The 17,203-nt window shown below is 44.9% G+C and overlaps 1 long non-coding RNA gene across 6 annotated transcripts in view; it reads right to left on the reverse strand.

Moving 5' to 3' along the window:
- Positions 1 to 17,203, reverse strand: part of LOC127487868 (uncharacterized) — a 154,277-nt gene that overhangs the window by 50,123 nt on the left and 86,951 nt on the right. For 4 of the 6 annotated variants that reach the window (XR_011381599.1, XR_011381597.1, XR_011381598.1 and 1 more), the window contains one exon: positions 1 to 15,617. This exon is cut by the window's left edge and continues 25,344 nt beyond it. The exons of 1 other annotated variant lie outside the window; for it this stretch is intronic. This is a non-coding gene — a long non-coding RNA (uncharacterized lncRNA). The remainder of the gene's footprint in view (positions 15,618 to 17,203) is intronic. One more of the 6 variants, XR_011381596.1, reaches the window with a different exon arrangement.

A 17,203-nucleotide genomic window follows, 5' to 3' on the forward strand; every position in this document is an offset into this window, starting at 1 on the left:
CTATGAGATAAAAATATTCATAAGATTTGGACAGGAAAACTGTGATGAAATAGTGATAGAAACTGTGATTCTTTGGTTATATGAGAGAAAGCCAGGGCCCCGTGAAACCACCAAGGCAATAATTCGGAGATCTTCACAGGTCTGGGAAGATTTTTTTTTAAAGAATTTTATTTAAGGTATGCAAATTTCATATATTTCCTTTTTATTTTTTAGAATTATTTTATTTGTTTGAAAGACAGAGTTACAGAGAGAGGTAGAGACAGAGAGAGAGGTCTTCCATCTGCTGGTTCACTTCCCAGATAGCCACAATGGCTGGAGCTGTGCTGATCGGAAGCCAGGAGCCAGGAGCTTCTTCAAGGTCTCCTGTGGGGAGCAACTGAGACTAGACTAAGTTACTGGAATTAAGACTTATTCTATGAGGCCGGCGCCACGGCTCACTAGGCTAATCCTCCGCCTAGCGGCGCCGGCACACTGGGTTCTAGTCCCGGTCGGGGCGCCGGATTCTGTCCCGGTTGCCCCTCTTCCAGGCCAGCTCTCTGCTGTGGCCCGGGAGTGCAGTGGAGGATGGCCCAGGTGCTTGGGCCCTGCACCCCATGGGAGACCAGGAGAAGCTCCTGGCTCCTGCCATCGGATCAGCGCGGTGCGCCGGCCATGGTGGCCATTGGAGGGTGAACCAACGGCAAAGGAAGACCTTTCTCTCTGTCTCTCTCTCTCACTGTCCACTCTGCCTGTCAAAAAAAAAAAAAAAAAAGACTTATTCTATGCATCTGCTCTCCCACAATATGGCGCTGAGGGAGCAAACAACCTCTACGCAGCTGCCTCATCAGTTTGATAAGCTGCAGGAGCTGATCCTGCTCCTAATTGGAGGAGAGCAGCATGCTCGGCATGTGGGTAGCAGAGTTGGGATTGGTGGAAGAGGACTATAAAGGAGGAGAGAGACAACATGCACCAAGAACATTGAAGGAACACCTGAGGAACATCTGAGCAGCCCCCGAGAGCTGGCCGGCGGTGTGCCGCTCCTCCGCGGAAGCGGGGAAAGTGGCAGGGGGGGCCGCCCCTCCATGGAGGTGGAGGGGCCGGCAGCTAACCCGGGATGGCGTCGTTCCTCCGCAAGTGGGGGACCGGCAGCTAACCCGGGAAGGGCCGAGCAGACAAAAGAACAGCGCAGGGTCTAGTGCTGTTCCTCTGTGAAGTGGGGGAGTGACAGTCTCCCACGTGGGTGCAGGGGCCCAAGGACTTGGGCCATCTTCTACTGCTATCCCAGGCCAGGCCATAGCAGAGAGCTGGATCGGAAGAGGAGCAGCTGGGACTAGAACCGGTGCCCATATAGGATGCTGGTGCTTCAGGCCAGGACTTTAACCCACTGCGCCACAGCACTGGGCCCCCATGTATTTCCTATATATAGCTTTGGGAAGTTTTCAATACCTCCCGCCCATGCTCCCATCCTTCCTCCTCCTCCTCCTATTCCCATTCCTAATTTTTTACAAAGATCTATTTTCAGTTTACTTTATACTCAGAAGATTAACCCTACACTAAGTAAAGAGCTCAACAAACAACATGAAGAAGAAACCATTGTTCCTCAAATGGTAGAGACAAGGACTGTAAACAACCATCGAATCTCAAAAGGTCCATTTCATTCCAATATATTACATTTTAGGTGCTCTGTTAGTTACCACAGATCTGGAAAAACATATGGGAAGACACCCTTACCAGAATCCAAGGTTCGTTGCACTCTAATGTGGGGAGAAAAAAATTCAGGGTGGCTATAAAATTGATGAAAGGTTCCCATGAAAGTGAAGCTTGTAAGCATATCTTTTATGACTGTATCATAATTTCTCATGCCATTTTGTTCCTTGGACCAAGGCCACATATAAATGTACAGTATTATGTATTCCTGTTGCTTCTTGTTGGTAAAGAATTTTCTGGTTTATCAGAGAAAGGTGACAAGAACCTGGGCCAGAGAGCACTCACTACAGAGATACAGTTTCCTTTGGTAAGTGCTGGTTTGCTATTTTACCAACCACTTTGGAGCAAAAGAGGCCCATTTACATCTCTGGGCACATTGTATATGGAGTCTCAGGTGCTGGACAGTAAGGCTACAGAAGATACCGCCAGCTGCAATGGGCTGATCTGTGAAAGAGATTCAAATCCACACACAAAAATTGGGGAGACTTGAAAACCAGTGACCAAGACCACGCTGCTTTGAACTCATATGTTCACTTCTCTCAGTGTCTGCTCATTTTTGCTCAAACCTCTTGCTCACCAATAAGAGACTTCTCAGGTGGAAGGGCAAAGAAATGCAGGTTGCATTTCCCCACGTGGCTGCCAAGGAGGCTGCTGTATGGAAAAGGGGGCACTCAGAATTTGCTCTTGTTTATTTTCACCGACCATCCATCCTCCAGCTGCAACCCGCCTCTGACACTTCCAATCTGATGATCTGAGCTTCTCGAATGCAACAAGAAAAAAATGCAGGTGGGCTCCAGAATGATCTGGCTACCTTCACCTTCCTCCTCTTTCCAAGTTCTTGTAATCTATTTGCACTTAAACTTATACTTTGTTTCAGGGTGAGAAAGAGCAAGAGAAAGACACAGAGAGAGGAAAGAGTCATTTCAGCTTGAGAAGTAGTAGCTTCTTGCATCTGACTTCCTGCCTTTGCCAAGTAAGAAGGGAGTTGCTTGTCCTCAGTTCACCCTTGCCCGGGCCAAGCTGTATGCAAATAAGGAGCAGTTTCAGTGTCTGCCCATTTGAGGCTCTGAAATAAAAAAGAAAGGGAAAAAAAAAAACCCCATGGCCACCAACAAAAAAACCCCAAGACCAATGAATTCCAGTAGATTGCAGCAAAGCAGGGGCCCTGCTGGTGACACATCCTGTTTTGCCATTTAAGCTGTCAACTCCCAAGCCAATAACCTTGCTAATGAACTACCCTGGGTTGCGAAAGAAGTTGGAGGCGACAAATAATTCAAAACACTCGCAGGATAATTTTTCTACCCTTTGGTCACTCAGGATGCTATTTTTAAGGTTAATTTGCTTTGAAGGGAAAACAGGAAGAACAATCACAAGTCTCAAACTCCCTTGCCTAGACCTATTTTGAAGATGGGTTTGAGGTTACGCTGGTTTGTGATCCTGGATGAACTGTGGGAATGTCAGCATCGTATTTGTCACCAAGCTCACATGCGGGCTGAGACTGCTGTCAGGCAGCACGGTCACCAGCTCAGGGAGAAGTCTCTCTCTTACTTGTTCCCATCGCTGAGGCCCGTATTTGATTTGAAGAGGGCATGTTCTCTGTAACATCTGATGATCATGTAGCCATCCAGTGCTGTGACTTATCCCAGGACCAGGTACGAAATCTAAAACTCAGCCAGGAAAATGTGGTTCAGCTGCTGACAAACGGACTATCATAGTCTGGATTTATGAACAGTAGATCAGGCAATACATTTATCTTCCATCTCTGCCATCAAAGAAGAGTTTGGACAGACCCCTTAAATGCCTCACCTTCTGTCACTTGCAGCCCTAAAACTAGTCTTTAGAGATCATTCAGATTTGCTTTCAGGGGTAAATAATCCAGTCTAGTCTAAATACATCGCCCACACATCTGATCCAAAGCACTTCTGACAACTTCAGGTGAGGGTGGTGACACAATGAATTGAGGTAATATAAGAAAGCATCTCTCTTGTGGGTTTCTGAGAACCGAAGGGAAATTCTTCACTACCCAGGGAGGCTGCACCCAGTGGTTCTAAGGCAGTGACTATGCCACAAAATGAATATATTGAATTACACTATAAATGCTCTGAGTATCGTTTGGGTGACCACAAGAAAAAGAAAAAAGGAAAGTTGGAGGCTCATGAATGTTCAAAGAAGGCAAACAAGATGATTGGTCTGAAGGCTAAGCTCTACCCTAAGTGCTGAGAAAATACAGGTGGAAGACAATCAAGTTGCAGGAACAGAGAAACACCAAGCAAAAGAACAACGAAAAGATCCCCAGGGAGAAGTGCGTGTCTAACTGCTGGGTGGAGAGGGACAGTCCTGAGCTCACTTATTTTCCAATAGGACTAAACAAAAAATGAGTGGGAAACTGGAAATCCCTCTCTCCACCTAAAGCTTGTGTCCAAGGAGGAACAGAAGTACTAAAAGCTATTCGGACAGGAGAAAGAAAAAAGGAGTAGGAAGTACAGTCATGCAAGAGATAAGCTATTATTGCCTAAAGGAAGGAAAGAGTTGCTTTATAGGGGCCAGCACTGTGGCACAGCGGGTAAAGCTGCTGTCTGCAGAGCCAGCATCCCATAGGGGTGCTGGTTCGAGTCCCAGCTGCTCCACTTCCGATCCATTTCTCTGCTATGGCCTGGAAAAACAGTAGAAGATGGCCCAAGTCCTTGGGCCCCTGCATCCACGTGGAAGACCTGGAAGAAGCTCCTGGCTCCTGGCTTCAGATTGGTGCAGCTCCAGCCTTTGCAGCCAACTGGGGAGTGAACCAGTGAATGGAAGAACTCTCTCTCTCTCTCTCTCTCTCTCTCTCTCTCTGCCTCTCCTTCTCTGTGTGTGATTCTGACTTTCAAAGAGCTTGAGAGGTATTGAAGGGTGAGGGCTGAGAAGTAGAATTCCATAGGTGTCTAACAGAGCCTTGCTCTGACCCAACAGCAAGTTCTGAGATCCAGGGAGGGAATATAAAGAGCAGGTTTGGGAGAAAGGTGATGAGTTCACGTGCAAAAGGTTGAATTAGGCTATGTCTTGTGGATGAACGCATGGTAGCACCTGGTTGTTTGTTAACTGTCCTCATCTGTAGTACAGGAGAAAATCAGATTAGGCATGTTCCATTTCTGATTTGGGACTGGGAAAACTGAAGTTGTAGGTAAAGAAGAATGTACAAGGGGTCGGGCATTCTTGGAGATGATGGGCAACAAGGATGTCTTGCCACACCAGCAAGCAATCTATTGAAGAACAGGTTAATGGTAAAAGGGACCCTGGACTCTTGCCGGCCAAAGGTGGGAGCAATTGGAGCATTCCCAAGAATAAGGTCTTTAATGGACTGAAACACATTGTAGCATGTGTAACATAAGTTTAACTCCATGGATTCACAACAATAAAAAAACCCAGCAACACTACACTCATGTGTTGTTTCAGAGGTGTCTTATCTCTGTTGAGAGTTCTGAGAACCATTAATTAAAGGGGAAAAATCCTGAACCATACTTCACAGTAACAAGGACTTGAAGGGAAATGTCTTTTGAAATGGCAGCTTATAAATTCAGAAGGAATGACAGAATTAGAATAGCACAATTTTGAGGCCTCCAATGAAGTAGCAGGGTTGGATAGCGATTGTTGAAACTTTTGGTGAAAAGCTGATAGGGAACTTTACAGGAGGTTGATCAAGCTGGTACCATCTGAATCTACTGAATAAGAAGAGATACTACTGAATACTAAGAAGAGATAGGCAGACATCATGTACACTAGATGTGATACAACAGAATGTATGCAAATTATCTATGAATATGCCAAAAAGTGAAAACTGAATCTGATCTAAATGTCATGTTAGCTGACAGCTGGATGGATGTAATGAATAAAAATCTAGAATGTGAGCAATCCTAGGGTACAAAGTACCCTGTTTCTTCAACAGTTAAATGCAGAGAAAATAGAGGGAATGTAGGAGGAGGTGTCTAGCCTAGCGGCTGAATGCCTGCATTGCGTATCTGAGTGCTTGGGTTAGATTCCCAGCTCCAACTCTTCTCTCCAGCTTCCTGCTAGCGCAGCCTCTAAGGGGTCCTGGGTCTGTGGGTGATGGCTCAAGTATTCAGGCTCGTGCCACCCATATGGGAGACCTGGGCTGCATTTTCTACTCCTGGCTCTGCCTGGCCTGGTCATGACTGTTGTGGGCATTTAGGGAGTGAAACAGCAGATGGGAGTGCCCTCTCTGTGTCAACCTTTCAAATATATATATATATATATATATATAAACAAAAAATAGGGAGAGTGAGCTTCTCCTAGAATAGAATTTAAGAGACAACAAACAAGTATGTGGTTCTTCTCTGGGTCTTAATTTGAACAAGCCAGAAGTTTAATTTTTAAAATAATTTATTCAGGGAAATATATTTTTTTGTGATACACACTGAAATATTTATGGATGAAAGAAAATGGTATCTTGGATTTGCTTCAAAATAAGCTGGAGTTGTTGGGGAGGAAAGTGGGTGAGGAATAAGATGAAACCAAATTGCCCACCTATAGATCCTGGTTACGTGGATTTTGCGTAAGAATATAATTACTGTGAAAGGAAAGAGGTATAGACCTGATGAAGGAAGAGGATCTCATGTAAGGGATAAACTGGGATAAAAACCAGTATACAAGGATCCCACGGAGGCCACTGGAAGAATGAAAAATCTCTGTGTCTGAGGTTGGAAATTTTCAGCTGTAACAAAGTCCAGCGGGGCCTGTGCTGTAGCATAGCAGGTAAAGCTGCAGCCTGCAGTGCCAGCTTCCCATTTGGATGCCGGTTCAAGTCCCCGCTGCTCCATTTCTGATCCAGCAGCCTGCTGATAGCCTGGGAAAGCAGTAGAAGATGGCCCAAGTGCTTAGGCCCCAGCAGCTGTGAGGGAGACATGGAAGAAACTATAGGCTCCTGGCTTTGGATTGGCCCATCCCTGGCCATTGCAACCATTTGGGAAGTGAACCAGTGGATGGAAGATCTTTGTCTCTCCCTCTCTCTGTAACTCTGCCTCCAAATAAATCAATGAAATCTTAAAAAAAAAAAAAAAGAAGTCTAGCTTGATTGATAGGTAGAAATCTTAACTTTCCCTCTGTCTACATTTCCTATTTGAAAACAACACATTGCACAACCCAAATATGTTATGAGTATATATGTGGCATAATATGGGGTTGATACACAGTTCCATTGACATTTATTCAAAGAAAACTTTGGATTTGGGTCATCTCCTCCTCTCTCTCACCTGGAATGACTCAGTCTTCCAAGTCAGAAGTAGCTATTTGTCTACTTTGGGAGGGGTGAGATGTTAATAAGCCTGAGACTCCTATTTATCACTCAGCAAATACTGATTGAGTGTCTGGTTTTTCATTTTCCTTTTGCTGGGCTTTGTGCTGGGGCAGGGGACATAGTTGATAACAACAAGAGACACAGTGTTCTGGTCCGTATGGGGCTTCTGATTCTAGCAGATATACATACTAAACAAATAGCCTTGAAAACAAAAATCAAATGTCAATGACGATAAGCACAGAGAAAGGAAAGTACATCGCGCTTTGAGCAATTCAAAACAAAGAAAGCTGACCTGGTCTGCAAAGTCAGTTAGGGACAACTTAACCTGGGGAAGTGACTTGGGAGCTGGAGTGGGAGGTGACTAAGAGTTAACCGGGATGTGGGAAAAAGGAGGAGAATGGAGGGCTTTCCACACAGAATCAAGAGCAAGTGGAAAGATCCTGTGGCAGGAAGTGAAAGAACTTGAGGGTGACTAGAGTGCAAAGTCAGGGAGAGGGGCCCAGGCATGTGGCTGGGGAGGTGGGCAGGGCCTAGGTCACGGGTTCCTCATAGATAATGGTCAGGAGTGACTAATGGTGGTGACTACTGGCAGAGGTAGGGGAGGACATGTAGGGATGGGGAAGCAGTGCTGGGAAAATGCTAACATGTAGTGAATTGTGTTGCATTGCCATGATTGGGTTTTCCCTTTCCCCTATTGTTTTGCTCCTTTGTCTTGACTAGCAAAGAAGATCAGTTTAGTTGTCAGAGGCCAACGAGTTTGGACTCTTTAAGGATTAGGCTTTTGCTCAGGAACCAGTGGAGAATTCTAGCCAGCCTGTTCTGGGAAGGTGCCACACCAAGAATTAGTTGGTCAGATTTAGCAAATTAAAAAATGATATGTCAAGTTAAATTCAAATTTCAGATGAATCACAAATGATTTCAATGAGTGTCATGTACAGAGAAAATGCATTTTTAATATAATGTGGGAAAGTGAATACTTTCAAATAAATTGATGTCTTGTATTTTATGTGACAACGCTGACCCCAGTAACAGTGTTGGTGTTCAAACTGTCTTAGACATTCAAGAAATTGTCAGAGATGCATGTAAATATCCATCCATCATTCATCCAGATGTTGTCCATGCATCCATCCATCCATCTTAATTGAGCTCTATGTGCTGTACACTCTTTGGGGTCTGGGGTATTGTGATAAAATAGATAAACTCTCCGCCATCACAGTGTTTACATTGTAGGTACAAAATGTTCATCTTAGGGTGACTGTTGCAAACAAACCCTTGAAATAGCCTTTTGATTTTCTGGGTGCACTAGCAGGGAGCTGGTTAGGAAATGGAGCAGCTGGGCCTAAAAACTAGTGCTTCTTTGGGATGCTGGCATTGCAGGTGGTTGCTTAACCTGCTGTCCCACAATGCCAGATCCTGAATTCAGTTTAACAGTCCTACTATATGCAAGGAAACATGTTATGGAAATATGCCACTCTATTGGAAGAGGGTTTTTGAGACTCTTTGTGCCATATATTTTATATTCTCAAGAAATTATCCAAGCAACAATGACAGAGGCATCTCCTGTGTGGCTGTGCAGTTGATTCCAGAATTTCAGATCCTCAGCAGCTATTTTTATTTTCGGTTATTCTGACTTAGAAGAGTGTTGGCATTTCCCACTTCCAGCCTTCTTCTGACCTTATTCTGAAAGTGAGAACACCCGAGGCATATCCATCAGTCAGCTACAATTAATTTATCCATGTTACAATGATGTTTGCTTGGAAGAAAGTTACAGACCAAATTCTTGCCAGTTCAATATTAACCACTAACAGTATCAATGACAAATCTACACAACGTCTTCAAAAACATCTCCTTTCATTTATGACCGTCAGTTTTGTTTCCATGCCTGAAGTATCTTTTTTCCATATTTCCAGTTTTCTGCAATTACTTATTTTAGACTTTTGTCATCTCTTATGAGGACTCTTGTAAAAAGGGTCAGTGATACCACCATCCCTTCTTTCAGTTTGTGTGCTGTACTTAATCATAGCTTGCATCAGATCATAGCCCCAAAGAAAGCCTTCAATAGTTGCCCATAAGATTAAGTCCAAATGTCATGGCATAATTTTCAAGGTGTTGTGTAAACCTTTCCGACTTTTCTTCCTGGGATGCCCTAACGACCTTGTGTCTTGGTCACACTTGACATTGCACCCATTCTCTAATATGTCATGTGTGTTCACGCTTCTGTGACTTTGTTCAACCTGCTTCCTCCCCACGGCCTATGATTTTCATGTCCTTTGCCTGGTGGGAACCCACTCATCCTTTAAGACCTAGCCAGATGGAACGGAATCTGTACAAACTCTCTTATCTAACCCGACTGACTCCAATCATTGGCTGTTTATGAAAAGATCCCACTAAGGAAGAAAAGAAACAAACTAAATCAATAGACTAAAACGTCCTCAGTATCAAGAACATCCATGTATTGACTGTTGTAAAGCAAAGAGTGCAGCTGCATGGATGAAAGTTGTCTGTTGACTCTCTTCATAAACCACGGCCAGAATGTTTGTTTTGTTTTCCAATATGGGTTCATTATTAAGGTGTCAGAATTTAAAGGAATTTGGGAAAAAATAACTTGAATGCAGAGTTCTTGACTTTTAAGATGATTTCAAGCCCCCCCCCCCCCTTTCACAATGGTCTCATTCTGATTAAACAGCATTTAAAAAATCCATTTCACACAATGATGTTAATGTGCTTAATGCACCTGAACTGTTAAGTTGGTGTCTTAGTTGGCTCGGCTGCCACAGGGAAGTACTGTAGGTTGGGTGGTTTCAACAACAAACAGTTTTAAAAAAGATTTAGTTATTTATTTGAAAGTCAGAGTCACACAGAGAAAGAGGCAGAGAGAGAGAGAGAGAGAGGTCTTCCATCTGTTGGTTCACTCTCCAATTGGCCACAATGGCTGGAGCTGTGCTGATCTGAAGCCAGGAGCCAGGAGCTTCTTCCAGGTCTCCCACATGGGTGCAGGGGCCCAAGGATCTGGGCCGTCTTCTACTGCTTTTCCAGGCCATAGTAGAGAGCTGGATTGGAAGTGGAGCAGCTGGGACTTGAACTGGAGCCCATATGAGATGCTGGCACTGCAGGTGGTGGCTTTACCTGCTACGCCACAGCACCAGCCCCAGCAATTAGCCTTAAGATCTTGGGGTAGGCATTTGTCCCAGTGGCTAAGATGCCCATGTCCCATGTCAGAACACTGTGGGTTCTATTCTCAGCTCTGGCTGTAATGCCAACTTCCTACTAATGCAGATCCTGGAGGCACCAGTGATGCTCAAGTAACTGAGTTCCTGTTCTCTAGGTGGAAGATGTGGATTGACTTCCTGGCTCCCTGATTTGGCTCAGCCCCGGCCCTTACAGGCATTTGGAGAGTGACCCAGCAGATGAAAATTTTCTCTGCTTTTTTTTTTTTTTTGAAAGGCAGAGTGGACAGTGAGAGAGAGAGACAGAGAGAAAGGTCTTCCTTTGCCGTTGGTTCACCATCCAATGGCTGCCGCGGCCGGCGCACCACGCTGATCCGAAGGCAGGAGCCAGGAGCTTATCCTGGTCTCCCATGGGGTGCAGGGCCCAAGCACCTGGGCCATCCTCCACTGCACTCCCGGGCCACAGCAGAGAGCTGGCCTGGAAGAGGGGCAACCAGGACAGAATCTGGTGCCCCGACTGGGACTAGAACCCGATGTGCTGGCGCCGCAAGGCGGAAGATTAGCCTATTGAGCCATAGCGCCGGCCTCTCTGCTTTTCAAATTGGGGGGAGGGGGGGACTTTACCAGTGTCATTTAAGTTCCTTCTAAATCCCAGCCCTACTCCACTACTTTAGTCAATTCAGCTAACATTTAAAGGTCTCTTAATACAGTACAAAGCCTTTTATGAGATACTGTAGGCACAGGAAAAAAACCATCCCAGCATTCTTTCTCTTTAGACCTTCATACTTTGGTAGGGAGACAAATGAAGCATGTAAACCCTAAACAGTTCATCAGGCATTTATTATTCCAAGCTATGCTCGATAATGTGGGGATAAAAATGAAACCCATATGATTGGCCAGCGCCGTGGCTCAATAGGCTAATCCTCCACCTGCGGTGCTGGCATCCCAGGGTTCTAGTCCTGGTCAGGGCGCCGGACTCTGACCCGTTGCCCCTCTTCCAGTCCAGCTCTCTGCTGTGGCCCGGGAGTGCAGTGGATGATGGCCCAAGTCCTTGGGCCCTGCATCCTCATGGGAGACCAGGAGAAGCACCTGGCTCCTGGCTTCGGATCAGCACGGTACACCAGTCGCAGAGCACTGGCCGCAGTGGCCATTGGGGGGTGAACCAACAGAAAAAGAAGACCTTTCTCTCTGTCTCTCTCGCTCTCACTGTCCACTCTACCTGTCAAAAAAAAAAAAAACCATATGATTTAGGAGAATTCAATGACAGGTTGGATCAGGGACAGGAGTTAGGAAAAGTTTTTTTTAAGAGGAGTCATTTTAGAAGAGGTTTAGCGGGCATGCAATAGTTCACCCGGGAGGGAGAAGTTGGAGAGTAAAAGAAGAGAATTACTCCTGGCAGAGAAAACCTGAGCAGAAAGGTAAGGGGCAGCTTAAGAGGATGATAACTGGTCCAGGAGACTCAGCCACATGTTGGGACCAGTAAGAGAAAGGAGTGCAAATTGCAGGGCCTTGGATGCCAAGTTAGAAGTTTTTCTTCTCTCCAGAAGATGATGAGACTGCCATCAAAAGTGCCTGAGCAAGTGACATGGGCTAGAAAGGGAGTCAGGGACGAGGAGCTAAGACTACCAACACCCAAGCCATGCATGCTGCCCAAATGGATTCAGTATGGGTGAAGACTTGGCACACACACTCCTCATCATGCAGCTGGGCCTTACTTTCCATCATGCACCTGTCACCACGACACCTTCCTGGAGACCACCATGTGCACTGAAGCCCCACCCCCAAACCCTGCCTCTTATTATTATTTTTTTTTTTGACAGGCAGAGTTAGACAGTGAGAGAGAGAGACAGAGAGAAAAGTCTTCCTTCCGTTGGTTCACTCCCCAGATGGCCACTATGGCCGGCACGCTGCACTTATCCGAAGCCAGGAGCCAGGTGCTTCCTCCTGGTCTGCCATGCAGGTGCAGGGCCCAAGCACTTGGGTCATCCTCCACTGCACTCCCAGGCCACAGCATAGAACTGGCCTGGAAGAGGAGCAACTGGGACAGAAGTGGCGCCCTGACCGGGACTAGAACCCAGAGTGCCAGCGCCGCAGGCAGAGGATTAGCCTAATGAGCAGTGGTGCCAGCCCCTGCCTCTTATTTGATCTTCAATCAGGCCTTGCCCTGAGCACCATCCCTGCCTATTTAATGAATGACCCCAGCCTGGATGTGGACAGTTCTCTCCCTTGAGGTTGCCTGCACTCAAATCCAAGTGTGTGCTATCCCTTTGCCTTCCCATGACGCCTGTTTTTCTATCCACTTCTACGTATGACTCTCAGTTGTCTTCTTATTTGCAAGAAGACAAAAACCTGGACTACGTCTAGCTGGGCCCAACCAGGGCTCTCAATCGCCATGACATAATTCTGGGGTCCCATTCCCCGCAATGCAAGGACAGCAAGATTTGGGCAGTTCTGTAGAATTCCGGCAACCATATGTCAGATTGATTTTGAGAAACACTGAATGGGAGACTAGTCAGAAGGTTCCTGCCGTGGTCCAGGTGAAGGGATAAAATCCCACCGGAAGCCCCACTCCATGAAGGCAGTGGGTATGGAAACAGGCTGGTGCTGGGAGAGTAGACTATGTTGATGATAAAAATAATTGATATGTGGTGACTTCTAGGCTACAAAGCACCTTCACATAAGTTATTTCAGAATGACTATCAGAGGGTGGATGCAATATTATCCCCATTTTACAAAGGGGTCCACTGAGGCTCAGCAAGGTCCAGAAAGTACATGGTAGAAGCTGGACCCAAGCCTCTTGGCTCTGCAGCCCAAAAATTGTGCTCAGGGCCTGGGAGCGGATTCACTGTTTGTCCCATTGAAACCTATCTCTATAACTGAACCAGGTGCTGTCGCCTCCTCCACACAGTCCAGGGGGCACTCTTAAACCATCCTCAAAAGCCATGCACAAAAAGGACAAAACTGTACCCCTCTGACTTGCTGTTCTGCCCACCCTTCTAAATGTAATTCCCTGCAGGAAAGACTTGGCGATGAAGCAGCTTGATGAATTCCGGCTAATCTATAGCTGGCCCAGGTGACTGATATTCTCCCGCGTTTAGGATTCTCCCTTCTCTTTTGCAGAGCTGGCACTCAGACTTGCGAGTCATCTGTGTGCTTTGCTCACGGAGCCTCCAAGCCCAGGAAGGGCTGCCACAGCGCCCCCTGGTGGTTTTCAGGCATACTGGGTGCAAACTCTCTTGGGGCGTCTGGTTATTTTCTTGTCTTTTTTTCAAAAACACTATTTAGGTTCATAACACTTTTAGGTTCATAACAAAACCTAAAGCCTCTCCAGAATGGCACATTTGGTACAAATGGTGGACTTTCGTGGACGTACCATTACCACTGAGGCTGAGTCCACTGTAGGACTTGCTACTGGTGTCGGGCATTCTGTGGATTTGGACAAATGTGTAACGACATGTATTCACCATTGCAGTATCATACAGACTGTTTTAACTGCCTCGAGTGTCCTCTGTGCTCTGCCTCTTCATCCCTCCCTATCCTCTTCCCTGTTTTTGGTGTTGTACATCTTCCAGAATGTAACATGGCTGGAATCATACATTATGCAGACTTCTCATATTAGCTTCTTTCACTTCGCAATAGGTATTTAAGTTTCCTGCCTGTCTTTACGGCTTTATAGCTCATTCCTTTTCAGTGCTGAATAATACTCCGTTATCTGGACGTTCCATGGCATGTTTGTTTATCCACTCACCTACTGAAGGGCATGGTGGCTATTATGAATAAAGCTGCTATCAGCATCCATGTGCAGGTTTTTGTCTGTGTATGTTTTCAAATCATTGGGGTACGTAGCTGAGAGCATGCATCCTGGATCCTATGGTAAAAGCACGTTTTTCTTTGTAAGAACTACAAAACTGTCAGCCAAAATGGCTGTAGCAGTGTGCATTCCTGCCAGCAATGAGTGAGAGTTTGTGTTGTTCCACATTCTTTCTGGTACTGATGCTGCCAGTGAGATTTTAACCATTCTGATAGGCGTGTGGTGATCATTATGCTATTTGGAAAAAAAATATAATGTAAAAAAAAAAGTTATTTGGAAGGGAGTTGGGTGAGAGAGAAAGAGTGAAAGAGTGAGAGAGCAAGTTCCCATCAGCTGGTTAATCTTCAAATTCCCGTATAGCTGGAACTGGGTCAGGCTGAAACTGGAAGCTGGGAATACAGTCCAGGGCACGAATCCAATTACTCAAGCCGAATTGTCATCTCTGCCTTGCAGGGTGTGCATTAGTGGGAAGCTGGGGTCAGGAACCAGAGGCGGGAATTGAACCAAGGCACTTCAATGTGGGATGGAGGAATCTTAACTGCGAGGCTAACCAACTGCCCTTTCACTGTAGTTTTAGACCATAAAAAGCTGAATTCCCTCCATGCCACCATTCACTTTGTTGGAGAGAGGGAAGAGCACGAGGTGCTCAATCCAAGGGAGGGATTGCTCCCCTGGGTGAGATTCTGATTGTGGCAAACTCACAGGACATTGAACTTCTGCTTGGAGTCAGAACTGCAGAAGATTCCTTAACCTATCTTTGCCAGCTTCAGGAATCCAGAAGTTATTTTTAAACGGAAAAGAAAAACGTTATTAAAATACACTTCCATTCCATAAGTGGAATTTATTACAGGTATGTTTATCAACATAAAGTTAAATGATGCTACTTATTATTTTTAATTATAAAATATTTGATTTTATTATAGTAAACCTGAGGCATACACACAAGTGCAAATAAGACTTATAAACCAATCATAATTGCATCCTCTGCTTATAACCACAGCTAATAACTTGTATGCATTTTTCCTACACTATACACATAATCTAATTCAAAGCTGAATTCCCCTGATTTTATGATGTAGAAAAGATTGGATAACATTGGTTCAAATTCTCATTGTCTTTCCCTTACAAAAATCCAGGATCCTCCCTGTGATTTCTTGGAATTTCTACTAGTTCTGAGTCCAAGCTTACTTTTCTTTCTTTTTTTATTACACTTTAAAAAAAATGAGTATAAAGAGAATAGATTTCATAAGGCTAATAAATATGATTCTCAGAATATTTTATTTCCCTCCCTTTAACATTACTTTCTTTCTTTTCCTTTAATTTTTGCAGGAACACATTTATAAAAAAGATTTTATTTATTTATTTGGAAGACAGAATTACAGACAGAGGGAGAGACAGAGAGAAAGGTCTCCATCCACTGGTTCACTCTCCAAATAGCTGCAGTGGCCAGAGCTGGGCTGATTGGAAGTCAGGAGCCAGGAGCTTCCTCCAGGTCTCCTACACAGGTGCAGGGGTCCAAGAGCTTGAGTTATCCTCCACTTCTTTTCCAGGCCATAAGTAGAGAGCCGGATCAGAAGAGGAGCAGCAGAGACAGAAACCAGCACCCATATGGGGTACCAGCACCACAGGCGGAGGCTTAGTCTACTGAGCCACAGATCCAGCCCTGCAAAAATACATTTTTAATTTACTTTATAATCATAGGCTTAATCCTCCACTAATAAAGAGTTCAACAGGTAGAAAGTAGGAAGACCATTGTTCCATAGGAATATTGGACAAGGGCTGTAAAAATAATAAAATCACAAGATGTCAGTTTCACTCACATACATTAAATTTTTTTTTTTTGTATTTTACATACTAGCTACCACAAATCAGAGAAAACATGATATTTGTCTTTTTGGGTCTGGCTTATTTCACTAAATATAATGGTCTCCAGTTGCACCTATTTGTTGCTAAAGTCAGGATTTCATTTTTTATGGCTGAGTACTATTTCATTGTATTCCACATTTTCTTTATCAAGTCATCAGTTGATGAGTATCTGGGTCTATTCTATATCTTAGCTATTCTGAGATGAGCTGTAATAAACATGGGGGTACAAATAACTCTTTCACATTCTGATTTCATTTCCTTTAGGTATATTCCCAGGACTGGGTCATGGGGTTGGTCTATTTTTAGATTTCTGAGGAATCTCCAGACTGCGGAAGCTGGGATTTGTCTGTGCAACTTTCTCCAATGTCCTCTGCATTCTAAATCTGTCATGGAGGCTCCAGGGAGGGAAGCAGGCAAAGGAGAGGACTGCCCTGGTGGCGCCAGTGTCCTCTGGCCCAGCCGAGTTGGGCAGTGTGGCTTATGCCATTCATGCTGATGGCTGTGACTGTGCTACACTCTCCTCCTGTCCCTGCCTCCCACCTGTCTGCTAAGACCCAATTTCCCTTCCTCAGGTGGCACAAACAGTTTGCATTGGCTTACTTCTCTGAATTACTAGAGCTTTATAAAAAAATTCAATACTTCTATGGCTTCACTTTATTCTTTCTGGAATGCTTTGTTCCTCTTTTGCCGTCTGATAAAAACTCACTGAACTTGAAACATGCAGCCAATATATCATCTTGTATGTAAAACCTTACCCTACTCTCTAAAAGTAGAAAAATGTGCTCTCTGTTATAGTATTTTAATCCTTCTATAGTTGTACTCATTAAAACCTCTCAAAAAACAAAAAAGGAAGGGAAAGAGATGCAAAATCTAACAAACCACAAATCAAAACCCCCGATTGGTAACACTTGCTAATTTCTATAGAGCAAGTACTCCCCTCGAGGCTGATTTCAAACTACTGATGTGACATTTCTGAACTTGAGGTTGGGAAGAGGTGCCTCATGTAAGTTTTCAAGAGTTGGCACAAGCCTGGCTCTGGCACACCACTGGAACTTACAGACCTGGCCTCATCGTGGTACAGTTTCCTGTGGCCATTGCACATATTTAGGAAAAGGAGACAGGGGGTGTGTCACTCTCATCTTTGGTGCCTGGTGCCTGCTTGTGTGGGCAAGCATACAGCAAGCACTCAATATGTTTCCTAGGTATGTTGGATATGAATGATTGGGTGGCTACCACGCCTCTCCATGGACCAGCCTGGTGGAAGATTCTTTGGAGACACATTAACTGTGGGTGTCCTGAAGCAAGGGAAAGCCACATTACTCAGTTAAGTGGAGGACAGGCATCTCTCTTCCTCTTACACACACACACACACACACACACACA

The sequence above is a fragment of the Oryctolagus cuniculus genome, chromosome 13, assembly GCF_964237555.1.
Source record: "Oryctolagus cuniculus chromosome 13, mOryCun1.1, whole genome shotgun sequence".
Classification (NCBI taxonomy): domain Eukaryota; kingdom Metazoa; phylum Chordata; class Mammalia; order Lagomorpha; family Leporidae; genus Oryctolagus; species Oryctolagus cuniculus.